Raw genomic sequence first — 14,688 nt, 5'->3', positions numbered from 1 at the left:
CCTCCAACTGTATTCGGTGCTCACAAATTCCGGAGGGAATCCCCCGGATGTCTGCAATAGTCCAACCCAAAGATCTTAAATGCTTCCTCAATACTGCGATGAGTCTTTGGATTTGACCCTCATTCAGAAGTGATGACACAATGACTGGGAGGGTGGCATTCGCTCCAAGAAACACATATTTAAGATGGGATGGAAGTTGCTTGAGGTCCAACTTCGGTAGCTCAATAATTGATGGTTTTGCTGGAGGAGTTATTCGTTTCTCTAAATCCAGAGACAGTTTCTTGGGCTCATAAGAGTAAGACCCCAGACCGATGAGTGCATTCACTGTCTCAGTATATCCCTCCATTTGTTCAGCATCAAAATTCACCAAGATGGCCGATAGTGCTTCACTCAAGCATTCTTCCTCCATTTTGAATTCCACCACTTCATCCACCTCATCAACAGAATTGATGACTGAAATACTTTGATAAGGACTAGGTAATTTCATACCTCTGCTTGCGTGAAAAGTCACCTCCTCATCGTTCACCCGGAACTTTATTTCGTGCTTCTCGGAATCCATAAGATCCCTCCATGTGGCAAGGAAAGGTCTTCCCAGAATAATAGGAATTTCTTGATCAATAGCACAATCAAGAATCACGAAATCTGCCGGCAGTAGAAATTCCCCGATTTGAACCAGCACATCATCAACTACCCCAACTGGTCTTTTTATCGATCTGTCAGCCATCTGCAATCTCATGGTAGTTGGCCTTGGCATTGCTAGCCCCGATCTCTTAAAAATTTCCAGGGGCATAAGATTTATGCTAGCCCCGTTATCACACAAAGCCCTAGCAAAATTTTGCTGCCCTATGGTGCATGGAATTGTGAATGCTCCAGGATCTTCCCTCTTTTGCACTGTGGTCTTGGAAAGAATGGCACTAACGCGGTGAGTGATACCCACAGTGTCGTGTTTCAATGGCTTTTTCTTCTTTGTTAAGAGATCCTTCAAATACTTAGCAAAGTCAGGCATTTCTTGGACAACGTCCATGAAAGGAATATTCATCGTCAACTGCTTGAGTTGATCATGAAATCGCAAGCACTTCTCATCTTCTGTTTTTCTCACCAGCCTTTGAGGAAAAGGCGGTGAAGATTTGAACAATTGGCTCAAAGGGAGAAGAGCACCGGAAAGTTTTGCCTTCCCCTTTTCCTGGTTTTCCACCGGTGCCTTTGGTTTATCAAGATTCTGCTCTTCTTCGGCTACAATAGGGACTTCCTCCCCTGCTTCTTCCTTCATGATATCATTAGATACATCATGGTGCGCTTCTTTTTCAACAATTGGTTCCTGATCAATCACCTTTTTATTAGCACCATGAAGTATTTTTCCACTTCTGGTGCTAATAGCAAGTACATTCTCCACAGAGTTCACTGCACTACCTTTTGGATTAGGAACTGTATCACTCGGCAGCATTGTTTTAAAAGGCAGTGTCAGGACTCGCCCCGGGGCTCGCCTCGGGGCAGGGCAGTGGCAAAATGCCCTGGGGCTAACGTGCGAGGCTTAGTTCTTATGAGGCTTACGCCCTAAGCGCCCAACCGTACGCCCAACGCCCAGGACTCGCCTAACAGTTCTTACACAAATTATATTTTAAATTCCTTAATTAAAATCATTCACCCTCATAATTGTTTAACAAAATAATGATACTTAATAGTTTTTCATCTATAGAAATAGAAGATTGGGTGTAACTCATATAACAAGTCGTAGTATTGGATATTTACTATTTGAGAACGTCGTGAGGGTGAATATCACTTAATTTAAAAAAAAAAACACATAGCGGAATTGTACATTTTCACTTGTCATTGGTCATAAGTCCTATGTATCAGAATTATCATATAATTTTATTTTTTGTTCATGAAGAAGTTATGTTTTAATTGTAATATTGATAATTTTTATTGATTATTTGCTTATAGGGAGATAAAATGAATGGTATGATAGTAATAGTGTTTTAAGAAACTGTGTTTTTTTCCGTGTTTGAAAGTTAAAATGTTAGAATTTTTTTGCATTTCATAATAGCTTTTATTTCATTGTATTGTTTATACTTGTAAAATTATGTTATATATAATTACAAGTTATAAGCGGTGTATAATGGATTGCTTTGATCATTTTTTTGTGAGGATCAAGTGCGCGCGCGCTCACACACACACACACACACACATATATATATATATATTTCATTTATTTACAGTTTTCTTTTATTTTTTTATGTAATTTTACCTATTTAAAAATATTTATTGTAATTATATTATTTTAAGAAATACTAAAAATTAAATACCATGGGGCTTACACCCCGTGCCTCGAGGCTTACGCCTCGTCGAGGCATATGTAAAACGCCCCGCCTTTTAAAACACTGCTCGGCAGTTGTCCCCGTTGAGGAGTATGCACTTCTCGGGAAAGGTCTCTGAATTGCGCTTCAAGCTTCTGAATGGAAGCTGAATGCGATAGCTGGACTTGAGACATTCCCTTGATTGTGCTCTCTGTTCTGTCTTGATTCATCAGCATTTTCTGCATCATACTCTTCAGTTCCGCAGAATCATTAGACGTGTTGCCAGCAGAGTTATTAGTTGAATTATCTCTCCATGGTTGGGAATTGGATGCTTTCCCCCTAGGTGGAATGTAGGGGTTGGAGCTCTTGTTGCCATAATTATAGTTGTTGTAATTCCCTTGATTGGGATTGCCCTGATCATTTCTTCCATAATTATTCACTTGGAATTGTTGTTGAGGCCTTTGTCATGGGTGATTACCGGGACCTTGATAGTTTTGCCGTTGATAACCCCCTTGCGAGTTATTAACATAATTCGCATCCTCATATTGTGGCTGCCCCTCTAGATAAGTTTCATCAGAAACTTGGTACATTCCGGGAGCATGAGGTGGCATCTCGTCGACAACATTCACACCTTTGGCTTCTTTTTCCATAAGCCTTTTCGATAATAAATCCACGGTGGTTTGCAATTGAGCGAATGCATGATCTCGCTCATGATTTTCTTTGGCCACCGCGGCCACAGAGGGACTACCATATGATAGGACTTCGCTATCACTCGAATGCCAGGCTTGATTGTGGGTAGTAAGCTTGTCGAGCAACCTGGTGATGTTGACAAAGGATTTGTCCATGAAGCATTCCCCAGCTGCAGTGTTGACAGCAATTTGATTCATGGTATCTAGCCCCTTGTAGAACTTCTCTGTGAGGATTGCATCTGGAAATCCATGAGTCGGAGATTGAGCTAGATAATATTTGAAACGCTCCCATGCTGCATATAGTTGTTCCCCCGGAAGTTGTTTGAACCCAAAAATCTTGTCCCGAAGTTCAGCCTTTTTGCTTGGTGGGAACCATTTTTTCAGAAATATATTGGCCAACTCGTTCCAGGTGTGAATAGTATTACTGGGGAGCTTTTCATACCATTCCCTCGCTTGGCCAGCCAAGGAATATTTGAAAACCCTTAATCGCAGTGCATCAGCAGGGACAACACCTTGAGATTGTTGAGAGCATACATGCAGGAAATTCCTCAGGTGTCGGAGTGGACAATCCTCCGAAGAATTTCGGAAATAGCCTTCAAGTTTCAATAGCTGATAGATAGAACTATCAATTTTGAAATTCGCATTTCCCGTTCTAGGCGGCACTACAGCTGAAGCATAATCATCTTCGTCGACGAATTCCGCAAATACATTCTCATCCTCCTCTTCTTCTGGTGCAGGATGGTTCACTTGGATTCCCCCTTGATTTCCTTGATTGCGATGGGGTCTTCCTGCCATGTTCACCTGGTTCACTAAAACAGCAAACGAGGTGTGATGGAATAGAAAAAGTTTTAAAGAATAATACACAACAATTAGTAATTTCTAAACCGTATTCCCGGGCAACGGCGCCAAAATTTGATACGCTCAAATTACACCTATTAATGGCGTAAAACGGACGTTGTCAAATATAGTAACCCAACAAGGTTGGGGTCGAATCCCACAGGGAATATGGAAAGAAAAGAGTACTAATCGTATGCGATACCGGTCTTTAAATGCTTTAATCCTATTCCGGATAGTTTGAATTGATTGTTGAATAATGTAATTGAATACTTTGACTTAAAATGTAATTAATGTGAGAGAGAGACTAAGGTTGTGTTCCCCAATTTGATTAGATATTATGCTTCAGGTTTCAATGTGATATACTTCTAATGGCTGTTCTATGAATATGCACTTGGTCTCTTAAGGACTTCTTAATGTTTTCCAACAGTTAAGTCGTATTTCCTCTTTATGATTCTTCCGAATATAAAAGAGTTACAATCGAAGAGAGACCAATGATGCCAATTTAGACTTATTCTTATTCCTAAGTTAGTCTATTAAACAAGGGTTAACGCCTCGAGTTATTGTCATTCAATCTTACCAATACTAACTTTCTTTCCCAAGAACAGTTAATATAATGGCTTAGGATGTGATGAGAGAAGTGTACGAGGGGACCTGCGGCAACCACTCCGGTGCTGAAGCCCTGGTCCAAAAAATTGTCAGAGCCGGTTACTACTGGAACCAGATGGAGGAAGATTCGAAGAATTTTGTCCGGAAATGTGACGAGTGTCAAAGACATGCCCCGATGATTCATCAACCCAGGGAGTTGCTGCATTCGGTGGTGTCACCTTGGCCCTTTATGAAGTGGGGAATGGACATTGTTGGTCCATTGCCATGGGCACCAGGTAAAGCCCGTTTTATTTTGTTTATGACTGACTAATTCTCCAAATGGGTTGAAGCGCAGGCCTTCAAAAAAATTAGAGAGAAGGAAGTCATTGACTTCATATGGGACCACATTATTTGTCGTTCGGCATCCCGGCCGAGATAACTTGTGATAATGGTCCTCAGTTCGTGGGCGGCAAAGTCAATGATTTCCTCGAAGGGTTGAAGATTAAGAAAATTGTATCAACCCCATATCACCCGTGTGCGAACGGACAGGCGGAATCCATGAATAAAACAATAATTCAAAATCTGAGGAAAAGACTTGAAGCGTCAAAGCATCACTGGAGGGAAGTACTACCGGAGGTATTGTGGGTTTACAGAACCACATCGAAATCAAGAACGGGAGAAACGCCTTTCTCGTTGGTCTACGGGGCCGAAGCCCTCATTCCCGTAGAAGTTGGTGAACCGAGTCTCCGGTTCAGGTATACCACCGAGGAGTCAAATGAGGAGGCCATGGCCATAAAACTCGATCTCACGGATGAACTTCGCGAAAACGCGTTGGTCCGTATTGCAGCCCAAAAGCAGAGAATGGAAAGGTACTACAATCGGAGGGCCAATTTTCAACATTTCCAAGTTGGGGACTTGGTGCTTCGAAAAGTTACCTTGAACACCAAGAATCCCAACGAAGGAAAACTGGGTCTGAACTTGGAAGGACCGTACAAGATAACCGAGGTAACGGGCAAAGGATCGTATCAGCTGGAATCCATGGACGGGCAACGGTTGTGCAATAACTAGAATGTGGCTCATTTGAAGAGATACTACTGCTAAGGTATGGACACCTCGTGTTTATCTATTAACCTTTTTCTTTTTTGCAGGAAGTCAAGTACCGGATAAAGTTAGGATCTAGGTCTGAAAACACGTGTTGCACTCTTTTCCTCAGTACGGTTTTGTCCCAAAATGGGTTTTCTGACAAGGTTTTTAATGAGGCAACAAGTACAACGTGTTACTAGACAAAGACAAGGACAAAAGCCCGGAAACTCGGGGCCACACCCTACGAGTGGGGACTTGATAGTGCTTACCCGATCTTGCAGGTCGGATAAGCACCAGGGGACTACTATACCTACATCGAGGTTTACCCCGGTTAATCGAAAACGGAGGAGCTCAACAAACCAATACCATACCTTCTGTATTAGGTTCCGATGTAAGGATCAAACGATCAAAATGAATCGTGTCCACTTAGTATTTGCTACGGCAAAACCAAAACCGGACCTTCTGTATTAGGTTTCAATGTAAGGACCAAACGATCAGAATGAATCGTGTCCACTTAGTATTTGTTACGGCAAAACTAAAACCGGACATTCTGTATTAGGTTTCGATGTAAGGACCAAATGATCAGAATGAATCGTGTCCATTTAATATTTGTTGCGGCAAAAGCAGAAGGAAACGGAAAAAAATCTCATATCATGTACGTACAAATACTTGCAATACAAAGATTATCGAAAGTTCGGATTACTGTATTTCGGATGTCTTCTTGTTAAAACACCCTACCCCGGTGATCACCGCCGTATTTCGGCATCGCTTCATTCATATACCCTATTCCGGGCACTACGGTCGAAATTCGACAAAGGCAACAAAGTCACAATGAACCGAGCCAAAATCTTTAAACACCCTCGAATGGGGACTGCTACATCAAAATTTGCTAAGGTTGGGATTCAGGTGTCCGAACCTAATCTATGACAAGTGAATAGCCAAAAAAATACTGGCCCTAAAAAATGCCTAACGTGATTCGGAGAAGTCTGAATTCACAAAGCATTAGATAAGTCCCACGGGCAAACCACTCAGTCAAATTCCCGGACAAAACGTACCGGACGAAGAGAAAAGCCAATACTTAGGCACAGTCCGAAGTAATGACTCCGAGTCTCTGGTTGTCCTTAAAACGGACCGACAATTCGGGCAAAAGTCATAAGCATTCAAGCAAAATAATAAAGAAAATCAGGAAAAATGCATGTTCCATTTATATAAGGTTTTTACACCGGAAACCCCTACGAAGTCGAAAAACAAAAGCCAAAAAGGCAAAAAACAAAATAAAGGCTAAATACAGGCTCTGGTCTATCCGGTATGGCTGGATCCGGAGTGTTCGGACATTGTCCGCTCGGAGTCTTCGGAGTCAGTATCGAGGGCTCTTTTAGCTTCTTCCTCGACCCTTTTAGCTTCGAGTATCAGGGCCGGGATATCCGCAAAGCCATGCTCGGCTTGCTCAAGCGTGACCCTCTGAGACTTCCACCGTTCATACTCCACCGCAATCGTGGTATGAGCCTCGGCAGCCCCCACACTCCTAAGGGCTTCTGCCAAATCGGCCTCAGCCTGGGCTAGCTTGGCCACTAGTTCATCCCGCTCTTCTTCAAAGACTCTTTGGATTTGTGTGGCCGACTCGAGCTCGGCTTGGAGAAGGTTATTAGCCTCGACCGTCTCCTCGAGTTCGGTTTTCAGCTCGTCACATATCCGGGCCCTCTCCTCGGCTTTTTGCTCGAACACCCTCAATCTCTCCTTGTACTTAGCACTCTCGGATTCAAGCAGCCGATGCCTTTCGGCCATGTTCACGGCATCAGACTTGACCGAGTCAAGCTTCCCCCGGAGTTGAGAGATAGTGGTTTCGAGCTCACCAAGCCTCGAAGAAAAACGAGTGTTATCTTGACTAAGGTCGACTTTGTCCGCTTCTAGAAGTCGATTCTTCTCGACCATCTCGGCCAACTCATTCTCTAATCGAAGGTTTTAGGCCTTCACCGCGTTGAGCTCGGGTTGAATGTTGGAAAGGGCAACAACTCGGTTCAATTCATCCCCCTTCACTCGCAAAAGGTGCTGGAACTTCTCCGTTTCTCGACCTTGGGCATCCAGCTGGCCCTTAAGATCGTCAACTTCTTGCTGAGCGTGGACGAAGGATTCGTTAACAAGCACCACACTCTATACAAGAAACAAGTGTTGACACCCAATTTTGTCCCGTTTCTCCTCCGAAATACCCATTTACGCTTCTAATATTTTTAGAAAATTAAAATATATATATAATTATTTTTACTGAATTATTAGCCTCTTATCGACACCGCACTTTATTATTCTATTACAATTATTATTATTATTATTGCCATTTATTATTATTATTTTGGCATTTTACTAGCTTACGCACACACATCGCATTTATCTTTGCAGAATTAAATAATAGTATTTATTTCAGTACGAATTTTCTAAATATTATTGCACGACTATTACAACGCCAATTTTTATCCGAGGATTGATGATTGCACATTTTATATTGAACAATATTTAACACAAATTGTTCAAACATGTCTTTTATTTAAATTTAGAAGCCAAACTATTTTTTGCACTTAGTCCGTATTTTGACTTACCGGACCCCAAATCAAAGTCCGATTAACTCCTAAATATTTTTGGACTAGCCCATATCTCTTATCTCAATTTTTAGAATAATTAGTGTTTTAATTTATTAGCCTATTCTCTTAATACTCGGTCTAAAAATTAACCCAGTCCATTTATGGACCGGGTCCGATCCATTTTCAAAAGAAATAAGGGAAACCCTAAAAAGGGTTCCCCTTCATTTCTTCTTCGGATCTTCCGCCTCTTTCTCCTTCTTCTTCACATCGTCGCCTCTCCACCTCCATCTCCGCCGCGCTCACCTCTCCACCACCTCCTTTTCGCCATCCTCTCATCTTCCTCCCCTTTACCCCTAAACCCTAGCCGCCACCCCATCCTCTTTTGTTCCCACGTTACCCCTGTCACACCCACGCTACCTTCACCTTACCCCTGTCCCTCACACCTCTGACTTCGCCCATACCCCCCACGACGCCTCCACTACACCATGCGTCTGACACCATCACGCCACTGCTACACCCATACCTCTGGCACCCCCACTTTGTCTTGTCCCACGCTCCTCTCTCTCTTCTTCACACGAAAACCCTAACAATCCCCTATAAATATTCATTTTCCAAGTCAGTAGAAGGGGGGATTTTTGGGGAGAGGCGAAACCCCCCTAGAATCTGAGATTTTGTTTTTTGGTAAATCCCCAAGAATCGATTTTGGATCGGTGAAAGCCCCAAAGAGACTGGAGTATTTTTTCGATCCCTCAAAAACTAAGTCTTCTTCAGTCACGAAAATTCCCAAAATATTCAGTTTTTTAGCTTTGAATACCTCTAAAATTCCAGCCCCTAATCGTACGAGGTTCCCTGTAAAATATCAGTTTTTCCATTTTTTCTAGATATTGTCTCCAATCATTAAATTCCCTTCTATTTTTATTTTAATATTTGTTTGAATTTGGGCGCGCACAAGTTCGGATTTAGTAGTGTTCGAGGATAAATCGAGACTCCGCGCCTCGTTCCGCTGCACCCGAAGAAGGTAATTCCCCTTCCCTTTTTTTTTTATCGTTTTACATTTTGTTCGGTTTTTCAGCTATTTGCAGTTTAGTTATGTGCTATATCGACATATTTCATAGTCAAGTATGCTTTGGTTTGTTGTTTAGCTGCTTTGTGGCACAGATTAAAGGTTATTCGTCTTAAATCTTACTAAGTATATGTTTGGTTAAAAAATCGTCTGAATCTGGTCACACGTTTACATAACTTAACAAGTTAGAATCAACATGTCATATGACACTGCAAGGATTCTGTATGCTCGCTTCCATTGAAACGCATAGTTGTTGCTGCTATCCATATCTGTTAAGCTAAGAGTTGACGTATAGAATTTGTCTGCCTGAATGTTGTTTATCTTCAGTTTGTTGAGTCCTAAAGGATTTCCTGAAAGCGCATACGTGAAAGAGATTTAGTCTCAGATACGGTTCTGTCCTGTTTGGTTTTAAAATAGTCCAAATTTATTAAAATCCACTAGAAGTGTTTCATCCAGTGATTTAAAGCTTTTCATCTTGAGCAGTTTTCCTTTTTGGCATATCAGTAGTACCTCCCCTTCTTTTATCACCATTCTGTTAAGGGCTTCTAGTAATAGACTAGCTCGTTCTCCTCTAAGGATTATCTCTGTGCTTGGGATTTAATTGCTTCCAAATTGTGGATTTGATTGGTTTAAGGCAGTCATTTGGATAAACTAATGTCTAGTTAAGGAGAGGACTTCCTTGAAATATGTTCTGTCATAATGTAAGCTAAATCAGTTAAGTTTGATTCCCTAATGTTCAAAATGCATTATTCATTGATACTGAACATCTGGTTGAAGTGTCAATCATCTATGCTGCTTTTTGTTGAAACCTGAAGCATATATCCATTTCCTTTAAATTACTGTAAACTGTATTGTCTAGTTCTCTCGCTGCTATCTGGATTAAGTAAATGGATTAAGGAACAAAAACATGAATAGCATATGAGTTCGAGGATAAGTTTATCTGGAATTTCATTTTTTGTGTGCCTCTCTTACAGTTAGTTTAAGAATTTAAATGATAGGACTAAGATAACAAAGAGTGCATCCTTGTATTTTATCAAATGAGTTTTTCTGATCGTTAATATGCTTAATGCATGTTTAAGTCGAAACCAAGAGCAATATTTATTGGAACACCTGGAAACGATTTATTAGATTCAAATAGGTTGTGCTCTAACTCAAGATACATGATTAACAATAGATAAATAGATACGATCTTTTTCCACTTCCCCCTGTCACTTGTAAATTACTGGATGTCAACTGAGATAGTCTTGGTAAAAAAAAAAATGCTTGTCTTTCCATTGGATTACCTGTGTATGAGCTTCTGCCTTCCAGATAACTGTGTAGTTGCCCCCAAGTGCATGACACTTTGGTTCCCATATTTGCATCATTCTGTTTGACCTGCTGCAAGTATATGCCAAGAAATTTTGAATATGTTGCCTGCCCATTTCGGATTGTCATTTGATATATTGTCATTAGATGTATGACTTTTAGTCGGTTTGTTCAATTTGTATGAGCAAATTTGGAAATGAATTTTAGTTCTGTGGGGATATTACATTCCTGAATCTGTTAATTTCTACATGTCTAAATTATAAAAGATACCATGTTTTGATCTGATTTGAGCCTACGCCTTTATATGTTTTACCATATTCTTTGAGTGTATACTAATCCTTTCCCTTTCATCTTCCGCATGAACTCGCATACGAGTCCGAGGGGGACTCGTTCTTCTCCTGCGTGCGTTGTTGGGCTAAAAGTCCAACGAAATCATCTCGAGTAGCTTCCCATCAAGCCAATCTGCAATATCAATATATATAAAATTTATTGGGCCAAAGCCCAGTAATATACATAGTGTGCAGCAGCTAGGCCGAGAAGATGGGCCTGATCCATTCAACTTTCTTCCCCTCTAAACTTTCTTCCCCTCTATTTTATTTTTTACTGTTGCGTATTTTGATTGGTTTTGTATGACTAACCTTATCTTATTTCATTAACTTAGATGGAATCCTAACGATTTAGTAGATTTAGTTTTAGTAATGGGTAGTTAGTTTAAGGAAGATTAACAGTTAATTCCGTAAGTTATACTTTTTTTATGTTTCATTTTGTTTGGGATAATTGATTTGCAAAATTCCATGACTATATATTTTAAGTAAAATAAAATCATATTTTTATTCTTACCATTTTAAGATTTCACAACGTCATTAAATAATAACTTAAGCATATTTTATAAACCTTGTTTCAAGATTTTTTCTAATCATACAAGTTTTAAATCAAATGCATTTAATAGAGTTAGAGAAACGAAACTTATCTACTTTACATCCAATTCAAAATAGGTTCAGATGTTCTACGCCACTACATTTATACAATATAATTTTATTCTAAGGTTCAATTTGTTAAGTCTTATCTAAAAGTGTCTATTCGTATGCGAATCATTATATTTTGCAAAATCTAATTCTTTTTTAGATGACATTATTATTTAAAGCTTAATAACATTTATTAGCTTATCTTAAATGAATTACCGTGCAATTTTTTACAAGTTAGTTTAAATAGCATTAGTATTCAAAATCATATCAACATTCAAGAGTTTACTTTAAATGGCATTTGAAGTTCCCTTTCATGTAAATCATCATGCTTTTCTACAAATCTCATTCTAAATAGCGTTTCTATTTAAAGTTTTATCAATTTCTATCAATCTTGTTTTAAACGGCATTTGAAATCTTCTTTATCATATTTCATCTTAAGCAACATTCTTGTATTTTCTTAAAATCTTAGCAATATTTCTTAGCTTTCTTTTACTCTCCTTAAGGTTTAATGTCTTATTTATCATCAATTAATTAACCTAAGTTTGGTCGGATAACCGTAAGTTAACGGATTCTAAAGGATGCCTAACCCCTTCCCTTTAGGATAAGATAGAGCCCTTACCTAGAATCACATTGGTTAAGCAGACTATTAACGGAGGTTTAGTTTTAACTTTACCTTAGTTAACATTTAGATGTCCTAATTCATCGTTAAATTAATTAGGTGGCGACTCCTTAAAACAAATAATTTAGGAATCCCCAATATGTCATACCTTAAATCGAACCCGGTTAAAATGGGGTATGACAACAAGAAGTTAAAACTCGGATAAACGAGAAACTAAAATTCCCAATGAATTATGTAAGGATGGCTGACCAACTTACTCGATTGCCCGCGTGCATGCCCTCGTTAATGAGACACTGCCAGGGGACTCCGTTCATCTTCCGTTTGTCCGAGTCCGAGACGAGGGGCCTCAGGTAGCTTGCTACTCCCACCGGACGAGATAAAAAGCTGCAGTCCTCGGGGACCGTAATCACGGCCGACCTTGTCCTCCTAGGTTCCACACTTGGAGCTGGGAAGATGCGCACTAGGCTATCCATAGCACCAGTCTCGGTGGACCGGCTAGCCGCCCTCATGACTCGAGGGATAGGGAGATGTCCAAAACCGGCAGCTTCCCGGGTAGCAGGAGGAGTATCAGAGAACATGTCATCAAAATTATCCGACCTTGAAGCTGGAGTTGATGAACCCGAAGAGGCCTCAGCAGCCTCGGTAGAGGCAGGGATCTCGAAAGTTGCACCAGTCTCATAGCCGGGCAGTGGGCCCACATCCTCGGTAATGGACGAGGGGTACCGTCTTACATCAAACCCCCTATCGGAAACCAGAGAAGGTTTCTTAACCTCAAAATCATTGTTATAGTTGGGTTTGGACGGTACAATGTCCAAAGCAGTAGGCTCAAAGGCGATTTTTCCCTGGGGTTGAGAAGTTGGCTCGGTTCCTTGAGAAGAAACCGAGGGAACATCATGGGAGGTGGTTTCGGTGTTAGCAGACATTTGGAAGCTATGGAAAAGGAGATTTGGCGAATTCAAAAAAGAAGTTAAAAAATAGGAGTAAGGGAGCAGTCAAGAAAAAATTCAAAATGGTAAGAGTAAGAAGAAAAAGAAGCAGCACTTTCTAAATAAAAACAGCTAATGAAGAAGTTGGTGAAGCTAGTTTCCTTTCACGCAATATAAGTAATGAATCAAAGGGGATAAAACGGTTGAATCAGCAAGAAATATGAGATGGAGGACGATTAGAAGTGAAGAAATAAAATAGAGAAGTGAAGTGAAATGAAGACGTAAAATGGAAAAATGAAGAGGTGGAAGGCATTATATAGATATGGGGATCGAGGCGGTTACAGATCCCAGCCAACCGGGGAATGCCACGTGTCCCACAATTAATGAGAAGTGACTTGAAACGACGTGCGTTACGGGGGTTATCAGAGTTGACCATCCGGATGAGACACGTGGCTGATGACAGAGGGACGTGATGCAATTGTTCCCGCCAAAATGAAAAAATAATAACGAGCATATGGAACCACCGGTTTCTTGATTCATCCACTTCCCGTTACTCCGATAAAACTATGGTCCGGAAAGTGTGGGGACTATCTGTATACGGTAATAATCGGACATATGCTAGATCGGTGAGACTGGAGATCGAGGAAAGAAAGAAACAAGCATGAGCATGAGGACTTCTTTCGGACCGGGGAAGTGCTTGATTCGAAGAAAGCGAAGGAAATCGTTTGGTCCGATTTCTCCATAGCCGAGTTGATCGTGGCCGTTGGTCCCGTTGATCGTGGCCGTTGGCCCGGTTGTTCGTGGCCGTTGGTCCGGGTGATCCGTTACAAAATTGCCACGCGTCAAGACCGTTCTGCCACATTATACTGCCTATCGTACGGGTGTCAGACCGTATGACCCAACCTTATCCTTTTAGGGTTTTTCTTTATTCAAAAGGGTTTTATGTTGTATGAGGCCCATAAGGCAAAACTATAAATATGAAGCATTACCCTACTTTCAAGAGTTGACTTTTTCAGATCTAGAACATTGTAATAGCAAAATATATAAAATCTCTCCTTCTCATTCTCTGATATTGGTCCGGATTTGTGTGTTCTTCTTTAGCTTTATCTAATCAAACAATATTCATATATTATTTAATACATATATTTAGTGTAAATTACCGATCACTATTTGCTTGCTCACAGCAGATCCTATATAACTTCTTCCAACCAAATAGATTAAAGCTCAACCACATATCCTATACCTCACTCATAAATTTAATTGATTACCTAAATTCGGGGTAAACAATAATAAAAGTATATACTGTAACACATTAGCAACTAATTCCGAGATTGATATGTGCAAGTTGAAGAAGTTATTTGTCTGTTGCCCGAGTGCATACTTATTACGCGCCTATTTCTGATTACTCCGTAGACAAAAATTCACAACAACAAATATCAACTGAGTGCTTGGGGGAAAAAGAAAAAAACCTGAGTGATTGGAGTATTATCATAAATGGAAGTCATCTTCCATCAATATTTGGAAATTAAAAAGTAAAAGGTAGAACCTTCAAAGCAAAAGCTACGGGATCCATGAGTTTGGAAGACTTTGCAAGTGAATGCATCATACACAAATTATTTACAGCATAAGATGTTTTTAAAATCATGACGATTGGAAAAACAAACCAACAAATTAAAGAGAAAGCCATATATAGTAGAGCATAAAGAACTTTCTCAGTCTTCCAAAACAACTATATGCTGACAGCTCTTT

The 14,688-nt window shown here is 40.3% G+C and overlaps 1 non-coding gene across 1 annotated transcript; it reads left to right on the top strand.

Annotated features, from left to right (window-relative positions):
* The first annotated feature begins 3,227 nt into the window (after nucleotides 1-3,227).
* Nucleotides 3,228-3,334, top strand: LOC132629540 (small nucleolar RNA R71). Its single transcript, XR_009578311.1, has one exon. It is a non-coding gene; the product is annotated as a small nucleolar RNA R71 (small nucleolar RNA).
* Nucleotides 3,335-14,688: the final 11,354 nt, after the last annotated feature.

The sequence above is a fragment of the Lycium barbarum genome, chromosome 2, assembly GCF_019175385.1.
Source record: "Lycium barbarum isolate Lr01 chromosome 2, ASM1917538v2, whole genome shotgun sequence".
NCBI classification, from domain to species: domain Eukaryota; kingdom Viridiplantae; phylum Streptophyta; class Magnoliopsida; order Solanales; family Solanaceae; genus Lycium; species Lycium barbarum.
The sequence above is the reverse complement of the archived record's forward strand: the minus strand, read 5'-3'. Positions and strand labels throughout refer to the sequence as shown.